This window comes from Pteronotus mesoamericanus, unplaced genomic scaffold (genome assembly GCF_021234165.1).
Source record: "Pteronotus mesoamericanus isolate MK-2021 breed Mesoamerican mustached bat unplaced genomic scaffold, CSHL_Meso_final contig_42, whole genome shotgun sequence".
Lineage (NCBI taxonomy): Eukaryota > Metazoa > Chordata > Mammalia > Chiroptera > Mormoopidae > Pteronotus > Pteronotus mesoamericanus.
In genome coordinates this window covers 3,792,764-3,814,338 of record NW_026555157.1, presented here as the reverse complement: position 1 = coordinate 3,814,338, position 21,575 = coordinate 3,792,764, and positions in this window count along the sequence as shown.

Sequence of the window (21,575 nt, the reverse complement as noted above, 5' to 3'; positions counted from 1 at the left end):
ACTAGTACAGTGAAGTTGTCATTGTTCACACATGCACATTCCAATCCACTTTCCTTGGCAGCCAGGTTACAACGATGTCTCTCAAACTGTTTTCATTGTGTTAACAATGGCTGGACTTGATAGATGATAGATGATAGATAGATAGATGATAGATGATGATAGATAGATGATAGATGATAGATAGATGATAGAAAGAAATATGCATATATAGATATAGATATACAGAAAAAATAGAGATAGGGATGATATAGATGATAGATGATTGATTAATTGAATGGTACCATGTTTGTCTCAAAAAAAGTGAAGTATCAGAAAAATAATGCAAAAATATACCTTAAATGTTAATAATTATTTTTAAATTTTAGGTTTCTTATGTGAACCCTTTGTTTCTCAACTTTTCCAGACTGTACATACATTACTTTTGTAATTGGCAAAATATGTTCTTGAAAATAAGGTTAAACCATCAAAAAAAGTAAATAAAATAACAATGGAGGGGTACATTTTTTGTAGTGATTCTTTGTAGTTTTCTGTTTATATTTTAGGATGAAAAATTTTATAAAATATATAGCTCTAGGATAAAAAGTAAATGCAAAAGGAGATGGTAAAGAAATTCAAGTGAGTGTGGTTATTTAGATGAGATCCAAAAAAAAAAGGTGGAAGTTATGGATTATTGGGTCGTAGGCACAAGAAATAAACAAGACTTGAAGCAGAAAAGGGTTACATCTTCCCTTGAAAAAGAAAAAAATGGAAGATGAACAAAATTTCAAAGACAAACTAGATAATGTATAAGACCACAAAAGTAGTTTAGAAGAAAACAAAGTTGGGAAATTTCATAGTAAATATATCTACAATTCCTTAATTAAGAGGTAATTAATTGTGTGTAATCACAGTTTAAAAATCAAAGATGAATATATAAGTTAGGCAGGGCAAAATAAGATTTGCACAGCCAAATAAGATAAATGTGAAAAGACATCAACTTGGATGAATAAAGGATTATTGAGACACCAACCATATTCAGAGAAACCCAGACATAAGACTTTCTCTAAACTACTTTTTCAGTATGGGAACAGGAGCAGAACTGAGATTAAAAAATAAACTAGTTCTCTCCATGAATCTTGCAAAACACTTTAAATCTCATAGGTGAGTTATACCATATGAAAGAAAGTACTGTCTTTTAACGAGTATTTTATAATATTAGAAAGCATAAACATGAACTGTTTTCCAGTGGGATATTTATTTTATTCTTATGTAATTCATCTCTCTATAAAAAAATAAAACCTTTTCCCATGTTTGTGTATGAGGCACATCAGTGTTCATAGGAGTTGTATCACATATCTGAGATATATTTGAATTTGCATGCATTGATCATTTCTAGGTGGTATCAGTAGAGCTAGTGTTTGACATTCCATTATCACACTTCCATCTTTTAAATCCAAAAATTTCCCTTATCTGTCGTTGGGGAAACAAGGCAGAAAAAATAGATTTCTGCCCTGGCTGGTGTGGCTCAGTGGATTGAGCACCAGCCTGCAAACCAAAAAGTCACTGGTTTGATTGCCAGTCAGGGCACAGGCCTGGGTTATATATAGGCCAGGTTATCAGTTGGGAGCATGTGAGAGGCACCAGATGGATGTTCATCTCCCTCACTTTCTAAAAAACAATTCCAAAGAATCAATAAATCCAGAAGTTGGTTCTTTCAAAAGGTAAACAAAATTGACAAGCCTTTAAGCAGACTCATTACAAAAAAAAAGAAGAGGACCCAAATAAATAAAATCTGAAATTAAAGAAGAGAAGTAACAACCAATACCACTAAAATACAATTGTAAGAAATTACAATGAAAAACTATATACCAAGAAACTGAACAACCTAGGCAAAATGGAAATATTCTTGGAAACATACAGTCTCCCAAAACTGAATCAGGAAGAAGGAGAAAACCTGAACAGATAACAACCAGAGAAACTGAAGCAGTAACCAAAAAACTCCTAGCACACAAAAGCCCTGGGCTGTCTGACTTCACAGGCAAGTTTTATCAAACTTTCAAAAGAGAATGCCTATCCTTCTCAAACTATTCCAAAAATTCAAGAAGACGGGCGACTCCCAGGCTCTTTTTATGAGGTCAGTATTATCCTAATTCCAAAACCAGGTAAAGCCACAACAAAGAAAGAAAATTACAAGCCAATAACTCTAATGAATATAGATACTAAAATACTCAACAAACATTGGCAGTCCAGATCCAGCAATACATTAAATAAATCATACACCACAATCAAGTGGGATTTATCCCAAGGATGCAAGGACGGTATAACATGCAAATCAATAAATGTAATATATCACATAAACAAAATGAAAGACAAAAATCACATGATCATATCAATAGATGCTGAAAAGCATTTGACAAAATCTAGCACCTATTTATGATGAAAACACTCAGCAAAGTGTCAATAGAGGGAGCATACCTCAACATAATCAAGGCCTTATATGAAAAAGTTCCTGCCAACAGCATACTCAATGGGCAGAAACTAAAAGTATTTCCTTTAAGATCAGCAACAAGACAAGAGTGTCTGCTTTTGCCACTCTTATTCAACATAGTACTGGAAGTTCTAGCCATAAAACAATAAAAACAAGAAATAAAACAATAAAACATATAGCAATAAAACAATAAAACATATAGCAATAAAACAAGAAAAAGAAATAAAATGCATCCAAATTGGAAAAAGGAAGTAAAACTGTCATTATTCACAGACAACATGATAGTGTACATGGAAAATCCAATAGTTTCCACTAAAAAAGCACTCGACTTAATAAGTGAATTTGATGAAGTAGCAGGATGCAAAGTCAATATTCAGAAATCAGAGGCATTCCTGTACATAAACAATGAAGTATCAGAAAGAAAAACTAAGAAAAAAATCCCATTTACTAAGCGAGAAGAAAAATAAAGTGCCTAGGAATAAATCTAACCAAAGATGTAAAAGACTTGTACTTCAAAAGCTATAAAATACTGAAGAAAGAAATTGCGGGAGATACAAATAAATAGAAACATATACTACGTTCATAGATTGGGAAGAATTAACATAATTAAAATGTGCATACCACCCAAAGCAACCCATAGATTCAATGTAATTCCTATTAAAATACCAAAGGTATATTTTACAGATCTAGAACAAATATTCCAAAAATGTATATGGAAGCAAAAAAAAAAAAAAAAAAGAGACCCCAAACAGCCTCAGCAATACTGAGAAAGAAGAATAAAGCTGGAGGGATCACAATACCTGATATCAAACTATACTACAAGGCCACTGTAATCAAAACATTCTGGTACTGGAAAAAGAACAGATACATAGATCAATGGATCAGAATAGAGAGCCCAGACATAAACCCATGTCTCTATGGTCAATTAATATTTAACAAAGGAGTCATGAACATATAATGGAGTAAAAACAGTCTAACAAATGGCGTTGGGAGAACTGGACTGGTACATGCAAAAAAATGAAACTAGACTACCAACTTATATAATACACCAGAATAGATTTAAAATGGATAAAGGACTCATATTTTATAAGTTGTGATACCATAAAATTTCTAGCAGAAAACAGGCAGTAAATTTTCAGATATCCCATATAGCAATATTTTTGTTAACACATCTCGTAGGGCAAGGGAAATGTAGAGAAAAATAAACAAATGGGACTACGTCAAATTAAAAAGTATCTACATGGCTAAAGAAACTATTATCAAAAAGAAAAAGGAACTGACTGTATGGGGAAACATATTGTCCAATGATACATTGGACAAGGGTTTAATCTCCAAAATATATAAAGAAGTCATATGACTTAACATCAGGAAAAAAATCAACCCAGTTAAAAAATGGGCAAAATACCTGAATAAACACTTCTCCAAGCAGAAGATACAGATAGCACATAGATATATGAAAAAATGCTCAATGTCACTAGCCATCAGAGAGATGCAAAATAAAACCACAATGAGATATCACCTCATACCTGTCAGAATGGCTTTCATTAATAAATCAACTAACAACAAGTGCTGGCAAGGATGTGGAGGAAAGAGAACTCTAGTGCACTGTTGGTGGGAATGCAGACTGGTGCAGCCACTGTGGAAAACAGTATGGAATTTCCTCAAAAAATTAGAAATGGGGCTGCCTTATGACCCAGTGGTTCCACTGAAATATGAACCTAAGAATCCTGAAACACCAACTGAAAAGACCTTAACGCACCCCTATGTTCATAGCAGCACTATTTACAATAGCTAAGTGTTGGAAACAGCTCAAGTGCCCATCAGTAGATGAGTGGATTAAAAAACTGTGGTACATTTACACAATAAAATACTATGCAACAGAAAGAAAGGAGGAAGCCCTACCTTTTGCAATAGCATGTATGGAATTGAAGACTATTATGCTAAGTGAAATAAGCCAGTTGGCATGAGACATTTACCATATGGCTTCACTTATAAATTGAATCTAATGAACAAAATAATCTAATGAGAAAAATAGAATCAGAGACATGGAAACATGGAACAGACTGATAGCTATAGGAGAAGAGGAGGGAAAGGCGAATGGTGGAAGGAAGGGGAAAGGGACTAGTCAAAGAACATGTGTGAATGATTCATGGACATGGACAATGGAGAGGGGATTGATGTGGGTGAGAGGAGTGGGCTATGTAGAGGGGGGCAAAAGGGAAACTGTAATATATTAAATAATAAAAAAAGAAAATATATATTTCTTCCACACTATTTCTAAGGCCTATGATTAGCATAAGAGTAGCTATATCAAGTGGCAATGTGCTATTTTGATGCTTTTGGCTTCTACAAACATTATATTCAATCACGATCATGATTGAAACTTGCACCAGGTTGACCACAGAAACAGTAAGAGAACTGAGAAAACTGCAGGCATCAAAGTCAGGGACCTGACAGAGTTAATGCTGCATTAGATTCAGCCCACTAAATAACAACTAAGAACAGCAGAATAACTGCCTATTGAAACGACAACATCCCTTTTGCTACTACTGAAAACTTGAGCAGAGGTACGGGGCAACAGTGGACTTCCTAATCATGAACCTCAGTACTTGTCAGGCGAACCTCACACAGTCACTGCCCAGCACTGGATAAACAGTCAGACTTCACCATACAGGAGCTTCTCCAGTAAAAGGTAAACTCTACCTGATACTGCAAAGAGGAGAAAGCTTCTCTACGGTTAGATGTGAGTACCCCCAAGACAAGTGGAAGAAGCAAAGCCAGGCATGTCCAGTGCTGGCCTTTCCTCAAATACTCCAATAAATCCCCACCTCCTTCCTAAGGGAGTCAAGGCTAAGGGTATGTTAAGAGAAAAAGACTTCCTGAGGGAAACCTCCCAACAGGGATCCTCAGATGTTCCCAAAACTAATATAAAATAAACATTGAATGTCAACTGTAATTGAAAAATAAAATTTAAAAAAAAAAGGAGAGAATATTTGGAAGGAGATCTGTCCCTCTGGACTGATCTTTGAGGTCACAGTATGCAGGTACCAGGGAAGCCTATTGTTTCCCCTCTAAGGATTTCATTCCTTGAAGTTCTCATTTCAAGCTGAAAGGAGAAAGAGTGCTCTCATCTTCTCACTCCTTGTTTAAGGCACCAGAGACCTTTGGACACTTTAGACATCAAGATAAAATGGTCTGAGCCTTCTCACTGAAAATAAGTTAAATCCAAATATTCAAAAAAGTAATTGTTGGAGAGAAAAGATGGCAGAGGAGTGAATGGGAGTCAAGCTGACCTCCTCCCAAGACCAAACTGGAATTGTGACTAAATAGTGGAGAAATCACCTGGAAAATGACAGAACGATAGGAGAGGAGCCTTGAAGCCGCAGACAGAAAGTGGATTCAACTCTCACACATCCAAACAGGTGAGAAGTGTGGTGGAGGCTCAAGACGGTGGGCTGGGTGCCACGGGCACCAGCACCAGAGGGACATTGAAATGGCCAGTTGGATCCCCCTGAGAAGAACAGGGTCTGAATCATAAACAGGAACCCCTAGACTACAGCAGCTGAAACCAGGAAAACACACACACAAAATGCAACCCCAAAAAGCTTAGGGGCGCTCTCTGCCGGAGACAGGCAGCTGGAGATGCAAAGAGACATTTGAAGGGCCAACCCAAAAATTTGCAGTGGCAGCCACCTTCCTTGATCTCTGGGTAGAGGTAGCAGCAGACTGGGCTGGTGCCTGAGGAAAGATTGGTGAGGAAAACTTTGTGACGAGAACTGAGATGGTAACCAGCAGAGACCTGGTGATAACTCACTTCCCACTCTGCAGCTACCATCTCACTCAGGCATAAGTGAATTAATAAACCTGCCTTTTGTGTGCTCCACAAACAGCTTATGCGCATATGATCTGGGGGATGAGGCAGATTGGCTGGAAGACATAGAGGGTCCCTGGCCAAAGGGGGACACACAGCTGCATAGAGACCCTTGAGGATAGACTGGAGATGGAGGCGTTGGGGAAAGAACAGGAGGAGGAACCAGGGAGTCCCAGCTCCATCCCCATTCTGTGGTCTCCATTTTGCGCAGACAGGCCACACCCCCAAAGAGGCAGAAGCAGGTACATGGGCCAGACAACCCGCAATTACAACGTGGTCCGCAGAAATAGTGGATCCCTGGCCAAAGGGCTCAAAGAGCTGCCCAGAGACCCTTCAGGAGAGACTGGAGACAGGCACTGGGGAGTCCCAGTGCTCCCCAATCCACTCTTCCCCGGTCCACGATCTACATCTTGCTCAGGTGAACTATTGCCCTGAGTGACAGCAGCCAATAAGGGCACAATAGTCCCACCATCAGGAAGCACTGCTCTGCCCTGTGGTGCCTAAGCCTGACAAATGAGGACAGAGAGACTAAACTGATAATCACAGGAGACAGACACAGACAGTAGATTCCTGGAAGTCTCAAACAAACGGCCCAAGGTCAAATAGGGTCAACAACTGACACCATCAGAAGCAGACCCAGAAAGAAAAGAAAAGAAAAGAAAGAAAAGAAAAGAAAAAATAAATAAAAAGACCCACCTACTACCATAGAAGTTTAATCCACAAAGTCAGGAAATCTAGATGGATCAATTGAAGCAGCAGCAAAAATAAACAAACAAACAAACAAACAAATAAATAATAGACTCTCACAAACATGGGAAGAAAAAGAAGCTCCCCCCAAATGAGATGAAAGGAGGAATCCCCACAGAGAGAGCTAAATGAAATAGAGGCAAGGAAACTATCAGATATTGAATTCAAAATAATGGTTCTAAGGAAGCTCAATGAGCTCAGCCAGCTCAAAGATAACTATGAGAAATTGCAGAGAAACTATCAGGAACTTATGGCAAACTATATCAGCCTGGAAAAGGACATAGAAACTATCAAGAAGACACAAGAGGATATGAAGAATACCATTTCTGAATTGAAGAACACAGTAGAAGGAATCCAAAGCAGGCTGGATGAAGCCAAGGATCAAATCAGTGAGATGGAGGACAAGGTAGAAAGAAGCTCCCAGAAAGAACAAGAAATCGAAAAAAGGCTCAAAAAGAATGAAGAGGCATTTAGGGAAATGCAGGACAACATGAAACGCAATAATATCCGTATAATAGGGATACCAGAAGGAGAAGAAGAGGAGCAAGGGATAGAGAACCTCTTTGAAAAAGTAATGATGGGAAACATCCCCAATTTAAGGAAAGAAAAGGTCTCATGGGTCCAGGAAGCACAGACAGCCCCATTCAAGAGGAACCCAGTGAGGCCCACTCCAAGACACATCATCATTAAAATGGCAAATATCAAAGACAAAGAGAGAATCCTAAAGGCAGCAAGGGAGAAGGAGATAGTAACATACAAGGGAGCCCCAATACGGCTAGGAGCTGACTTCTCAACAGAAACTCTACAAGCCAGAAGTAAATGGCAAGGAATATTCCAAGTAATGAACAGCTAAGGCCTACAACCAAGGCTGCTCTATGCAGCAAGGCTCTCAATGAAAATAGAAGGTGAAATAAGAAGTTTCCCAGACAAAAGAGGCTAAAAGAAATTGCCTCCACCAAACCAGCACTACAAGATATGCTAAAGGGACTACTTTAAGAAGATGAAGGAAAAGAGTGAGAAAGAGAAAAACACAGGTACAAGGAGAAAAAATGAGTGAGTTTCTATCAAAAATAACTCTCAATGTAAATCGACTAAATGCCCCCATCAAAAGACACAGGGTAGCTGAATGGGGAAGAAAACATGACCCACACATATGCTGCCTACAAGAGACCCACCTCAGAACAAAAGACCTACACAGATTGAAAGTAAAGGGATGGAAAAAAATATTCGAAGCAATTGGGCAAAAGAAGAAAGCATGGGTTGCAATACTTACATCAGACAAAATAGATTTCAAACCAAAGGCCATATAAAGAGTCCCAGAGGGACACTTCATAATACTTAAAGGATGAATCTTTCAAGAAGACATAAACATTGTAAATTTCTATGCACCCAACATAGGAGCACCCAAATATATAAGGAAAATCTTGGATGACTTCAAAAATATAGACAGCAACACACTGACAGTAGGGGATTTTAACACCCCATTGTCAAAAATGGACAGATCTTCCAACAAAACATCACCAAGGATATTGTGGAATTGAATTACACACTGAACCAAATAGACTTAACTGACATATATAGAACTTTACATCCCAAAGAAGCAAAATACGCATTCTTTTCAAATGTGCATGGAAGTTTTTCAAAGATAGACCACATGATAGGACACAAAGCAAGCCTCAGCAAATTCAGGAAAATTGAAATAATACCAAACTTTTTCTCAGACCACAAGCACGTGAAACTGGAAATCAACCTCAAAGAGAAACTTCAAAAACTTGCAAACTCATGGAGACTGAACAGTAGACTATTAAACAATGAATGGGTCAATAATGAGATAAGAGAAGAAATCAAAATGTTTCAGGAAAGAAATGGAAATGAACGGACAACAGTCCAAAACCTATGGGACACAGCAAAGGCTGTCCTGAGAGGGAAGTTCATACCAATACAGGCTTACCTTAAAAAGATAGAAACATTTCAAATAAAAGACCTAACACCACAACTTCAAGAACTGGAGAAACAATAACAAATAAACCCAGAGCAAGTAGAAGGAAGGAAATAATCAAGATTAGAGTAGAACTGAATGACATAGAGACAAAAAGAACAATTCAAAGGATGAACCAATCCAGGAGCTAGTTCTTTGAAAAGATAAATAAAATGGACAAGCCTTTAAGCAGACTCATCAAGAAAAAAAGGGAGAGGACCCAAATTAATAATATCAGAAATGAAAGAGGAGAAAAAACAACTGATACCACAGAAATACAAAGGATTGTAAGAAACTACTATGAACCTTATATACCAAGAAATTTGAAAATCTTGATGAAATGGACAAAATTTTAGAGAAGTATAATCTTCCAACACGGAAGGAAGAAGAAACAGAACGCTTTAACAGACCGCTAACAGCTGGGGAAATTGAAGCAGTCATCAAGAAACTCCCGGCACACAAAAGCCCAGGGCTGGACGGTTTCACAGGAGAATTTTACAAAACATTTAAGGCAGAGCTAACCCCTGTCCTCAGACTATTCCAAAAAATCCAAGAGGAGGGAAGACTCCCAGACTCTTTCTATGAGGCCAGCATCACCCTGATCCCAAAACCAGATAAAGACCCTACAAAGAAAGAAAACTACAGGCCAATTTCGCTGATGAACTTAGATGCTAAAATCCTCAACAAAATATTGGCAAACCGCATCCAGCAATACATTAAAAAGATTATCCACCACAATCAAGCGGGATTCCTCCCAGGGATGCAAGAATGGTTCAATATTTGCAAATCAATAAACATAATACATCATATAAACAAAAGGAAAGACAAAAACCACATGATCATATCAATCGATATGGAAAAAGCATTTGATATGGTACAGCACCTATTTATGATAAAAACACTGAGCAAAGTGAGAATAAAGGGTGCATACCTCAACATAATAAAGGCCATATATGAAAAACCTACAGCCAACATCATACTCAGTGGGCAAAAACTAAAAGCTTTCCCACTAAGATCAGGAACAAGACAAGGATGTTCACTTTCACCATTGCTATTTAACATCGTATTGGAAGTCCTAGCCACAGTGGTCAGACAAGAAAAAGAAAAAAAAGGCATCCAAATAGGAAAAGAGGAAGTAAAACTATCATTGTTGCAGATGACATGACAGTGTACATAGAAAACCCTGTAGACTCCACCAAAAAACTACTCAACCTAATAAGTGAATTTGGCAAAACAGCAGGATACAAAGTCAATATTTAGAAATCAAAGGCATTTTTGTACACCAGCAATGAAATAGAAGAAGAAATCAGAAAAAAAAATACCATTCGATATAGCAAGAAGAAAATAAAGTACCTAAGAATAAATTTAACCAAGGAGGTAAAAGACCTGTACTCACAAAACTATACAACATTGAAGAAAGAAATTAAGGAAGACACAAATAAATGGAAGCATATACTGTGCTCATGGATTGGAACAATTAATATCATCAAAATGTCCATTCTACCCAAAGCAATTTACAGATTCAATGCAATCTCTATTAAAATACCAATGACGTATTTCACAGAAATACAACAGACATTTCAAAAAGTTATATGGAACCATAAATGATCCTGAATGGCCACAGCAATTTTGAAAAAGAAAAACAAAGTAGGAGGGATCACAATACTGGACATCAAACTGTATTACAAAGCTACTATACTCAAAACAATCTGGTGCTGGCACAGGAACAGACCCATAGGCCAGTGGAACAGAATAGAAATCCCAGAATTAAGCCCAAGTCTATATGGGCAACTAATATTTTACAAAGGGGGCAGAAGCATAAAGTGGAGTAATAATGGCCTCTTCAAAAAATGGTGTTGGGAGAGCTGGACAGCTACACGTAAAAAAATTGAAATTGGATCATCAGCTGACACCATACACAAAAATAAACTCAAGATGGATAAAAGACTTAAATATAAGTTGCAACACTATAAAAGTCCTAGAGGAGAACATTGACAGGAAACTCTCAGATATCCCATGCAGCAATTTTTTCACCAATATGTCTCCTAAAGCAAGGGACATAAAGGAAAGAATAAACAAGTGGGACCTCATCAAAATAAGAAGCTTCTGCACGGTGAAAGAAAACATCAGCAAAATGAAAAGGGAGCCAACCATATAGGAAAATATATTTGTTAATGATACATCAGATAGAGGCTTGCTTTTCAAAATATATAAAGAACTTACACGACTTCACTCCAAGAAGATAAATGATTGAATCAAAAATGGGCAAAGGACCTGGGCTGACGCTTTTCCAAGGAAGAGATACAGGGGGCCCAGAGACATTTGAAAGGATTTTCGGCATCACTAGCCATCAGAGAAATGCAGATCAAAACCACAATGAGATACCACATCACACCGGTCAGAATGGCAGTCAGGATGTGGAGAAAAGGGAACTGTTGGTGGAAATGCAGCCTGATGCAGCCATTGTGGAAAGCAGTGTGGAATTTCCTCAAAAAGCTGAAAATGGAATTGTCTTTTGATCCATTGATTCCCCTGCTGGGACTATACCCTAAGAATCCCAAAACGCCAATACAAAAGAACCTATGCACCCCAATGTTCCTAGCACCACAATTTACAATAGCCAAGTGCTGGAAGCAGTCTAAATGCCAATCAGTAGATAATTGGATCAAAAAACTATGGTACATTTCCACAATGTAATACTATGCAGCAGAAAGAAAAAAAGAACTACTACACTTCACGACAGCATGGATGGAACTAGAGAGTATTACTCTAAGCAAAATAAGCCAGGGGGCAAAAGACAAATACCATATGATCTCACCTATAAGCGGAAATTAACCAACCAAACAAAGATGCAAGGAAAAGAAGACCAGCAACAATGAAAGGAAAAAAAATCAACAGAGACAGGAGGGAAGGAGGGAAGGAGGGAGAGGTGGGCGGGGGAAAAGGAAGGGAAGGGGCAAGTCAAGGAACATATAGCAAAGACTCATGGACGAAGCCAAAGTGGGGAAAGATTGAGGGGGGTGAAGTGGTGGGGGGAAGGTGGAGACAAATGTATTTGAAAAAATAAATTAATTAATCTAAAAAAAGTAATTGTTAAATTTTATTTTTATTAAATAATATACACATAGTTTAAAGGCGTATATTAAGGGAAACAAGGCTCCACTGCCTCCAGCTGATCATAATTTTCCAAAAATAATCACTTTCAATATTGTGGTTCTTTTTTTCTGGCATTTAACTTCATATTGAAAAATAACCCTAATGTGTTCTGTTCTGATTTATTAACTTAAACATTAGTTCTTAACTTTCTCATATTTGAAGACATTAGAAGTATTACCCACAAAATTTTAAATGTCATAACTTTTTATTAAAAACATTTTATTAAATTTATTTAATAAAATAGTATTTCTGCATTTAGTCCAGTATTTAGTATCTACATTAATGTTTTTTACACATACTACATACTATATTTTCTTTCTTAATCAATTTCTATTTCTCCCAGAAATAAGTTTACTATTTTTAATTTTAGTTTTCTTTTTTAATTATATTTTATTCATTATGCTATTACAGTTGTCCCTATATTTTCCCCTTCATCCCATCCACCCAGAACTTCCACTTCTCCCTCAGGCAATCCCCACAGCTTTGTTCATGTCCACAGGTCATGTGCCTAAGTTCTTTGGCTACTCCACTTCCTATACTGTACTTTACATCCCATGGCTGTTCTGTAACTACCTATTTGTACCTCTTAATCCTCTAACCTCTTCAGCCATTCTCCCCAAACCCCCTTCCCATTTGACAACAATCAAAACGTTCTCCATATCCATAATTTTGTCTGTGTTCTTCTTGTTTGCTTAGTTTGTTTTAAAGATTTAACTGTTGATAGAGATGTACTTTTTGCCATTTTACTGTTAATAATTGTGATCTTTTTCTTAAATAAGTCCCTTTAACAAACATTTCATATTATAATGGTTTGGTGATGATGAACTCCTTTAGTTTTTTCTTGTCTGGGAAGCTCTTTATCTTCCCTTTAATTCTGTGATAGCTTTGCTGGCTAGGACAGTCTTGGCTATAGGTCCCTGCTTTACATGACTTTGAATATTTCTTGCCAATCCCTTCAAGCCTGCTAAGTTTCTTCTGAGAAATCACCTGACAGTCTTATGGGGCCTCTTCTCTAGGTAACTACTTTTCTCTTGCTGTTTTTAAGATTCTCTCTTTATCTTTAACCTTTGGCATTTTAATTATGATGTGTCTTAGAGTAGGCCTTTTTACATCCATCTTATTGGGACTCACTGTGCTTCTTGGATTTGTATGTCCATTTCCTTCACCAAATTATGAAGCCTTCTTTCGCTATTTTTTCAAATAGATTTCCAATTTCTTGCTCTTTCTCTTCTCCTTCTGGCACCTTTATGATGCAAATGTTGGACTTCTTGAAGATGGCCCAGAAGCTGCTTATGCTATCCTCAATTTTTTGATTCCTTTTTTTTTCTTGTTGTTCTGATTGGTTGTTTTCCGGTTCCTTATGTTCCAAATCATTTATTTGATTCTCAGCTTCATCCACGCTATTGTTTTTCTGTAAATTTTTCTGTATTTCAATTAGTGTATCCTTTGTGTCTGGCTGTATCTTCTTTATGCTGTTGAGGTCCTCACTAAGCTCCTTAAGCATCCCTATAACCAGTGTTTTGAACTCTGCATCTGATAGATTGCTTATCTCCATTTCATTTAGCTCTTTTTCTAGAGTTCTGATCTGTTCTTTTATTTGGGCCATGTTTCTTTATCTCCTTGTTTTGGCAGCCTCCCTGTGTTTGTTTCTATGTTTTCAGTAGAGTTGCTTTGACTCCGTGTCTTGGTAGTGTGACCTAAAGTAATAGGTGTCCTGTAGGGTCCAGTGGCACTGCCTCTCCTTTCACCCAAGCTGGATACTCGAGGTACACCCTTTGTGTGGGCTTCGTATGCCCTCCTCTTATAACTTAGCCCTGGTTGCTGCTGGCAAGTCAATGAGAGGGATTTATCCAGGCCAGTCAGCTGCAAGGACTGGCTATAACCACTTACCACCAACCTCTGTCCCTCTGTGGAGGATCAGCCATGCAGGGGCAGAGTGGTGGTGCTCTGATGTGGCCTGTAGCTGTCCACTGGGTTCACTAGCCCTGGGGTTTCCCAGGTGGTACAGGTCAACAGCAGGCCCAACCTTTATTTTGCCTGGGCACCCTGCCTGATCTATAAAACAATCTGATACGGCTGCTACTTGTGCTGTGCTTGGAGATTCCCAGGTGAAATCAAACTGTGAATCCAAGCTCACTGCTCTAGTGCCAGACCTCAGGCTTACTGAAGCCAATTGTTGCTCGTTTGGTAGGATTTAAGGAGTTGTGAAGCATTAGCCAAGACAAGCCATTCATATGGAAAAGGAGCTTGGGTCAGCCTATAAATTGGGTGGGCAAAGTCTCTGAGCATTTCCAAGGCAGGTCAAACAGTGTTAGCCAGGTTGATGGAGTCTCAGATATGGCACCAGCTTGCAGGCTCTGTTGGAGGAAGGTTTAGAAAAAGGAAAATGGCCTCTGCTCTCCTTGATGCCAGACACTTCAGTTTCTCCCTATATACCACTGGTGCCTTTCAGGGTGCTGGAGTTCAGAGGGAGTGAATCAGAGTAGGTGAATCTGTGTATGGGTTCTTTAAGAGGAACTTCTTGGGGCTCCAGAAATTTCTTCCACCAACTCAATCTCCACTGGTTTTTGCAGCCTGAAGTTGTGGGGGTTTATCATCCTGGTACTGGAACCCTAGGGTAGGTAATCGGGTATGTGGCTGGGACTACTTGCTCCTGAGATATCCTTCCCAAGTTTTTATCCACCACACATGGGTGAGGGACCAGCCTATTCTGTATCTGTGCCCCTCCTACCAGTCTGGATGGAAGTGGTTTCTTAAATTTCGTAGTTGTCAGACTTCAATTCAACTCCATTTCTGATGGTTCTGAATGATGGTTGTTCTATATTTTAGTTATAATTTTGATGTGGTTGTACAAAGAGGTGAGCCATGTCTGCCTATGCCGCCATCTTGACCAGAAGTTCCCTAGTTTTCTTTATTATTCTTTGTTAATTTTTTTTCTAGCTTCCAACAGGTTCTTGTTTCACATTTCCATAGTTAGGCTAATTACTAAACCACCAGCTCTGTGCTTTCCCTGAAGTCACTCCAGTCCTCCTTAACTGGCTGCTCTCTAGGTTTACTGCATAGCTGTCATCTTGGCACTTGCTTTTGCAATCATCTTGGGAATTGCTTTCACTTTCCTTTCCTCCTCTTTCCAGATTTCATATCCTCTCTTTCTTGAATTAACACCTGATTTTAGAGTAGCTACCTAAAATTTAGAGAATGGGAGATAAAAGTGTTTAGATCTTACATGTCCTCACACATAAGAAAGAATTGTCTTAACAATTTCTTTATAATTTATCTTATTATGGCTAGAGTATGATGTTGAAAATCCTTTTCACCAGAGTTTAAATCTGATGTCATTCTTAATCTTAATAATTTGTATGTAACTTTTTTCTTCTGTGGAGAATTTTAGTTTTTTCCTCATTATCTTGGTGGTCTGAATTTCATGAAAAACTACCTTGGTTTGGGTCTTCTTTTTTAAAAACTTAATTGTCCTGTTCCTTCAGAAGGCACTTTCAATCTGGAGATTCATATTCTTAATTAATGGAATTTTTGTATTATTTCATGCATAATTTTTCTCCCTAGTTTCTCTATATTCTCTTTCTGGATCATCTGTTATTTAAAAATTAAAATTACTAAAATGATCCTTGATTTTTCTTATCTTTTCTCTCTTTTTACCCTTAGATTCTATTTTCTTTTATATTTCTTTGGTATTATTATCCAACCAGTATACTGAATTTTTTCTTATTTCAGGTACCCTATTTGTATTTTCTAAAATTTTATCTTTAATTTAAAATAATTTAAAATTTTAGCATCTAGTTATTATGTGATAAGAGCACCATTTCCTCTCTAAAGATGTGCATCATAATTTTTTTTTTAGAATGAAAGGAAGTTTTATTTAGGTAGGAAAAAAAAAACCTAAAGGCTACTATGCATGTTCCTGGTGACAGAATCGAGGGTGAGCTCCTGAGAAGTTGCCACCATCTCCTGCTCCCCTGGTTGCAAGTCTCACAGGGCATTCCTTGTGAAAGAACAGAATGTACATGTCCAAGTGGATATGGGGGCACTCACAAGTAAGTTGTGCCCATAAATTTTTTTTTAAGTTTTCCTGTGATTCCTAGATTGCTTACATTTTTGTCAAGTTCCTTTTTTTTGTTGTTTTGCTCTTTTACATGTTGGAAGAATTTCCCTACTGGCCGATGATGCTTGATAGCTTATTCACATTTAAAAGTGATGTATTCTAAGGCTTATTGGAAACTCCACAAGTGGGTGAGGTTTTTTAAGAGTGTGCTCACTTCTCTATGGAGATTGAGTGGATCGCTAGCATTCTTGCTAGGTCATAAAATAATGTCAATATCTGGGGTTATTTTCTCTGTAGCTCTTCTATTTCCTCAGAGAAGGATCATGCAACTCTTGACTTAGGGAGGAGGTGACTGTTGATTTTCTGGGATTTAAGCAAGGGGTGAATGGACGGATATGTTCCCATCATTCACTATATACCCTTTCATTTAGTCTATTCTGCTTTGAATTAGGCACATTCCTCTTTGTGCCTGAAAGCCAGAAGTCTAGCGTCCTTATAGTTAAGTTTCTTCTGAAACTGAACTGCTAATTTCCTTGGAGGTGGTAGAAGAGCGGGCAGGTGCTGCATGGGATAGGGTGGGGACCTTGATGTCTTTCTAATCCTGGTTCCTATTTTAAGCCACGTCATATGTTTTTAGCCCCCATTTTAGTCATTATCTTAGTCCATTCAGAATGCTATAACAAAATATCATAGACTGCATGGTTTACAAACAGTAGAAATTTACCCTTACAGTTCTGGAGTCTGAAAGTCCAACATCCAAGTGCCAGCACCTTCAGGTTCTGGTGAGAGCTGTCTTCCAGGTTGTTCATTGCAGACTTCTTGTTGCATTTTCACTTGGTGGAAAGGGAAAGGGAGTTATCCAGAGCCTTTTTAATAAGAGCATTAACTCCATTCATGCGGGCTTCACCCCCCTGTCCTCATCACCTTTCAAAGTCCCCACCCATTAATACCATTACCTTGGGGGTTAGAATTTCAACAGATGAATTTGGGGGGGACTCAAACATTCCGACCTCAGCACCACTCCTTTTAATTAACTGGTACCTCTAATGTCTGAGCCTTTCCATGGTTTGACAAATGAGTAAGTTTGCACTTTGTTTTCTCCCTCTGCTTAATTTTAAGATTTATTTTCCCAGCCCTATTAATTTTTTTGTCCATCCACTTGCCATATTTCCCCCAATGTTTATCTTTCTTATCCATTGTTGTCTTCCCTCCCATTCTCATTGTCTTGTCTTATATAAATCAGTACCTTTTTTATTCCTACTGTAATTTTTCTAGAAATTTGGGAGAAAGCAAAGATGAACACATTCGTTCAATCAGTCATGTTTACCTAGCAGATTTCAGTGAATTTTAAAGTGCCTATACTTTACTATGCATGGCATTCCACACAATGAAGGCTTTGGTTTCTGCCCTGATATTTTTAAGAATTAAATTATACCTTGAGATAATAGTTCAGTAATAGCCACAAGGACGTACAAATAAATGCTATAGACAGTCATATGATTATTTAGATGAAGGATTGAGTGATATGTGACTTTGAATGAAAGAGTCAATGGGTTCTGGGTATTCTAGGAAGAAGGGAGGCTGTGTCCTAGACCCAGGAACTAAAGAGCTGTGTCTGAAAGATCACCAAAAGTCATGATGGAATAAGAGGTCCAAATTCCAACACATGTTTTACGGTTGAGTTTACTTGATCTGTTGATATATTCTGAAAGTTTCTCCCCCTACCTATTAGCATAAATAACTCCTAAAATGTTTAATTGATTTGCTATAATATTGTAGTTTAAATTTTTATGCAGACAGTACCTAAAATGATCATTTTAACAAGCCCTTGCCAAATATTCATCTCCAAATGTTTTGTTAAAACTTACTCATTCATCCTTATAGTCTCTTACTTTTTCTTTAATCTTCTGACAAAAAATAAAGTAAAATAATAGGTATACTTCTGAGGTCTTTCTCCCCATTTTCCTGAACATAGACACATTGAATTCTTACCAGGTACATATATATAGATATGTTTCTCTTGACCAAGAAGGGGATATGTTTCACTGTGTTTGAGGAAGTAAATGGCTAGAAGTTATTATTTTATTTTACAAAATAAATCATAACCAAACCTTATCATAGCTTCAAGTTTTAAAGTTTTATGTCTTTACAGAAAGTTTCAAAATTTCTATCACAGCTTTCTAATATTTTACAATGCTGCCAGGTTAAATAGTAATAGTTTGTGAGATTTATCTGCAGAAAATGTGGCTAATGACCTTTAAGGCAACTTGCCTCATTTGTCAACTAGAAAAAAGACATGAGCTATAACTATTAAAGTTTGTTGCTTTTCTTATTTTTGCCCATCTATGTAGCTCACTATCTGGTGTCATAGATGTAACATAAGGATAGCTTTTCTCTAAAATATGTCATTTTTTAAACTAATTATTAAGAAAATGAGTTTTTGGCATTTTGATTTTAAAACAAGTCAGTGTTTCTCAAAGTAATTCCATTGAAATTTTCTACAAATGTGTGTATGGCTTATGTTAATCTTGGCTGAACAAATTGTTATTGTGAGATTGCTTTTAAAAAAGCTAGTAGGATTTGTGGAAAACACATTTCAACCATTAATAACTTGCCCTTATATTACACATCTCTTCAAGCAGTTCGAAGGAGTTTTAAAGACATTTGTTTTTATTATAAATGTCTTGTCTTACAAACACCCGACATTACCTTTATTACAAAGAAGTTTTATTCTTCCTGGAAGAAGTTATTATCAATAAAATGTTACAGATAAGACATTTTACATATAAGAATTGTTGGTGCATGTTTTATTCACCAGTAAGAGAGCTTCATTCTAAAACAGGTAGCAATAGTAATTGTAACAGGTAGTAAAAACAGAACCGAGTAATAATCCTTACATTAGGTTCTGAGTTTATGATCCATGATTATCACCAAAAGTAGGAGATTATCTAGGTTAACAATAGTTTACAGCATGAACCCAGAAAGAGTTTTGGTACTCCGTGGTGTTTAGTGAGATATTTTCAGTCTTTGTTCACACAGGCCTTAGGTTAAATATTGATCTACTCCCCCTAAGCTGTTGTATTTGAGGCAAGTTGCTTCACTTCTTAGTTTGTTGATATAACTAAAGGCATCAGATTATGCCAGATAACAAATAGAGAATATTATTAACTTAATTAACAAAGGTAGAAGTTAATAGGTCTAGACTTGCTAGTCCCTCAAAAGGGCAAGAACTGGCTTGTCTTGAAGGAGATGCATTTAAGTGAAGAGAAATATTGACAGACCTCTTCAAAAGAAATCTGTTCTAGTCTCTTCTGTTCTATATTTCAGACAGTACTTCATACTTTTGCCTGATAACCTGTTTTTCTTTGTTTTCTTTTATTCTGTATAAAAAATTGTTGCCTTCACTATTGATTAAAATATAAAACTAATAATAAATCACGGGAAACCTTCATATCTTATATCTTTCTGGATAACAAGTTTTTCTGCATTTCTGAGGATATACATCATGTTTAAAATGTTAAGTATTTTAGGCAGAAGCATTTTTAAGACATTCAGTCTTAAAAATTTATTATTTAAACTCTATTCAGTCTTTAAATAAACAATTATTGAGCACCTCAATGAAAGGAAATTTTATTTTCTTGATCAACCACTATGGTAGGAGAGATAGACAAGAGAATTAAAAGTTATAGAGCAACTTTACACTACACTACAGCACAATGTACCATAACAGTACTAAACCAGGAATGTGTGCACTTTGGGACAAGGAATAGGAAAAATTTCATTACAAAGAATAAGAGAAGTTACCTTGCTAGAGAAAAAAGAAGGGCATAGAGAATTCTAGAAACTCCAAGAAGTTTTGTTTGGCACTATAATAAGGTACAGGTGGCAAAATTGCAAGATTGTTAATGATGGAGAGGTAGACTTAGACCAAATAATGAAGAATTTTTGAATGCCAGGATCAAGGATTTGACGTTCATCATGTAGGCTTATTAAGAGCCATTGGAGACTTAAGGAGAGACTTGGATGATTAGGCTCATATTTTGAAGGGATTGTTCCAACAGATATGTGAATAATACATAGCAAGAAAATGAGACTACTGATAAAAAAAATTAAGGATTCCCAGTGATGCAGGTTCCGATGACTCTGGAAGTCCAGGGGTGTATTTGGGTATAAAAAAAAGGAATAAATTTGAGACTTAAGAATAGAATCCTAAGAGTTAATAATAGAACTGACCTGGCCCCAGCAATTACAAAGTAAGGAGTATTTGGCATATTCTCCACTGTAAATAATTATTACAATAGAAAATGTGTGAAGCAATTGCAATTTTTTTTTCTGGCATTGGATGAGAGACAGATGAGCTGTGATCTTAGAAAGGATATGGATGGGGTAAGCTTACAGTCAACCCAGGTTTCTGACTGAGGACACTTTCCAAACTGTAACACAAATTAGTAAGGCACACACACAAACAAGCAATCTTTCTGGTGAGAATATTAACATTCACCGATCCTGAGGTGGCTGGAATTAATCAGTTAGAATACCAGAGACCAGGGACCTACGTAGAGATAGAGCAGAAAAAATTTCCATAGAGTTTTTCTTCAATCTTTGACTGTATTTTAAGCTGTATAAACACATGGACAGAGTAAATGTTACGTAGCAAAGAACAAGTATTGGAAAGATGTAAACCGAATGCAGATATCAAAATTACTCAGTACTAAGAGATACTGCAATCAAAACCAATAGAAGTAGTGAGACCTTGCTGAAAACTCTGGACATTGTGACGTTCTCTTAAAGGTCACGGTTAAAAGTATGACTTTTCTAATCCTAAAGAAAGGATTGAACTAGATCTTAATAAAGCCTAAAGCAAAAACTAAATATTTAGCAACCAAAGTTGCTCATAAATTAACTCATACCTCGAAAGATCAACAGTCTTTGAAGAAAAAACAACATAATCTAGATTCTCTACAATGTATTTTCCCAACATCAAGCATGTAATCAAAAACTATGAGGCAGCAGAAGAATATGACACATGACTCCCACTCTTCTACAATAAAAGTAGTAGAAACAGTAAGAGATTACAAAGATGTTAGAATGACCTAACAAGGATGTTAAAACAGGTATAAATATATGTTCAATGATTTAAAGGAAAACATGGACATAATGAGTGGCAAGATGGAAGATCTGAACAAATAAATGGCAACTCTAAAGAATACTGAAATTAGTATTAGACCTCAAAATAATAATACAGATGTTTGCCAGTTTTTCAGCTCTACAATGGGGTAAAAGCAATATGCATAAT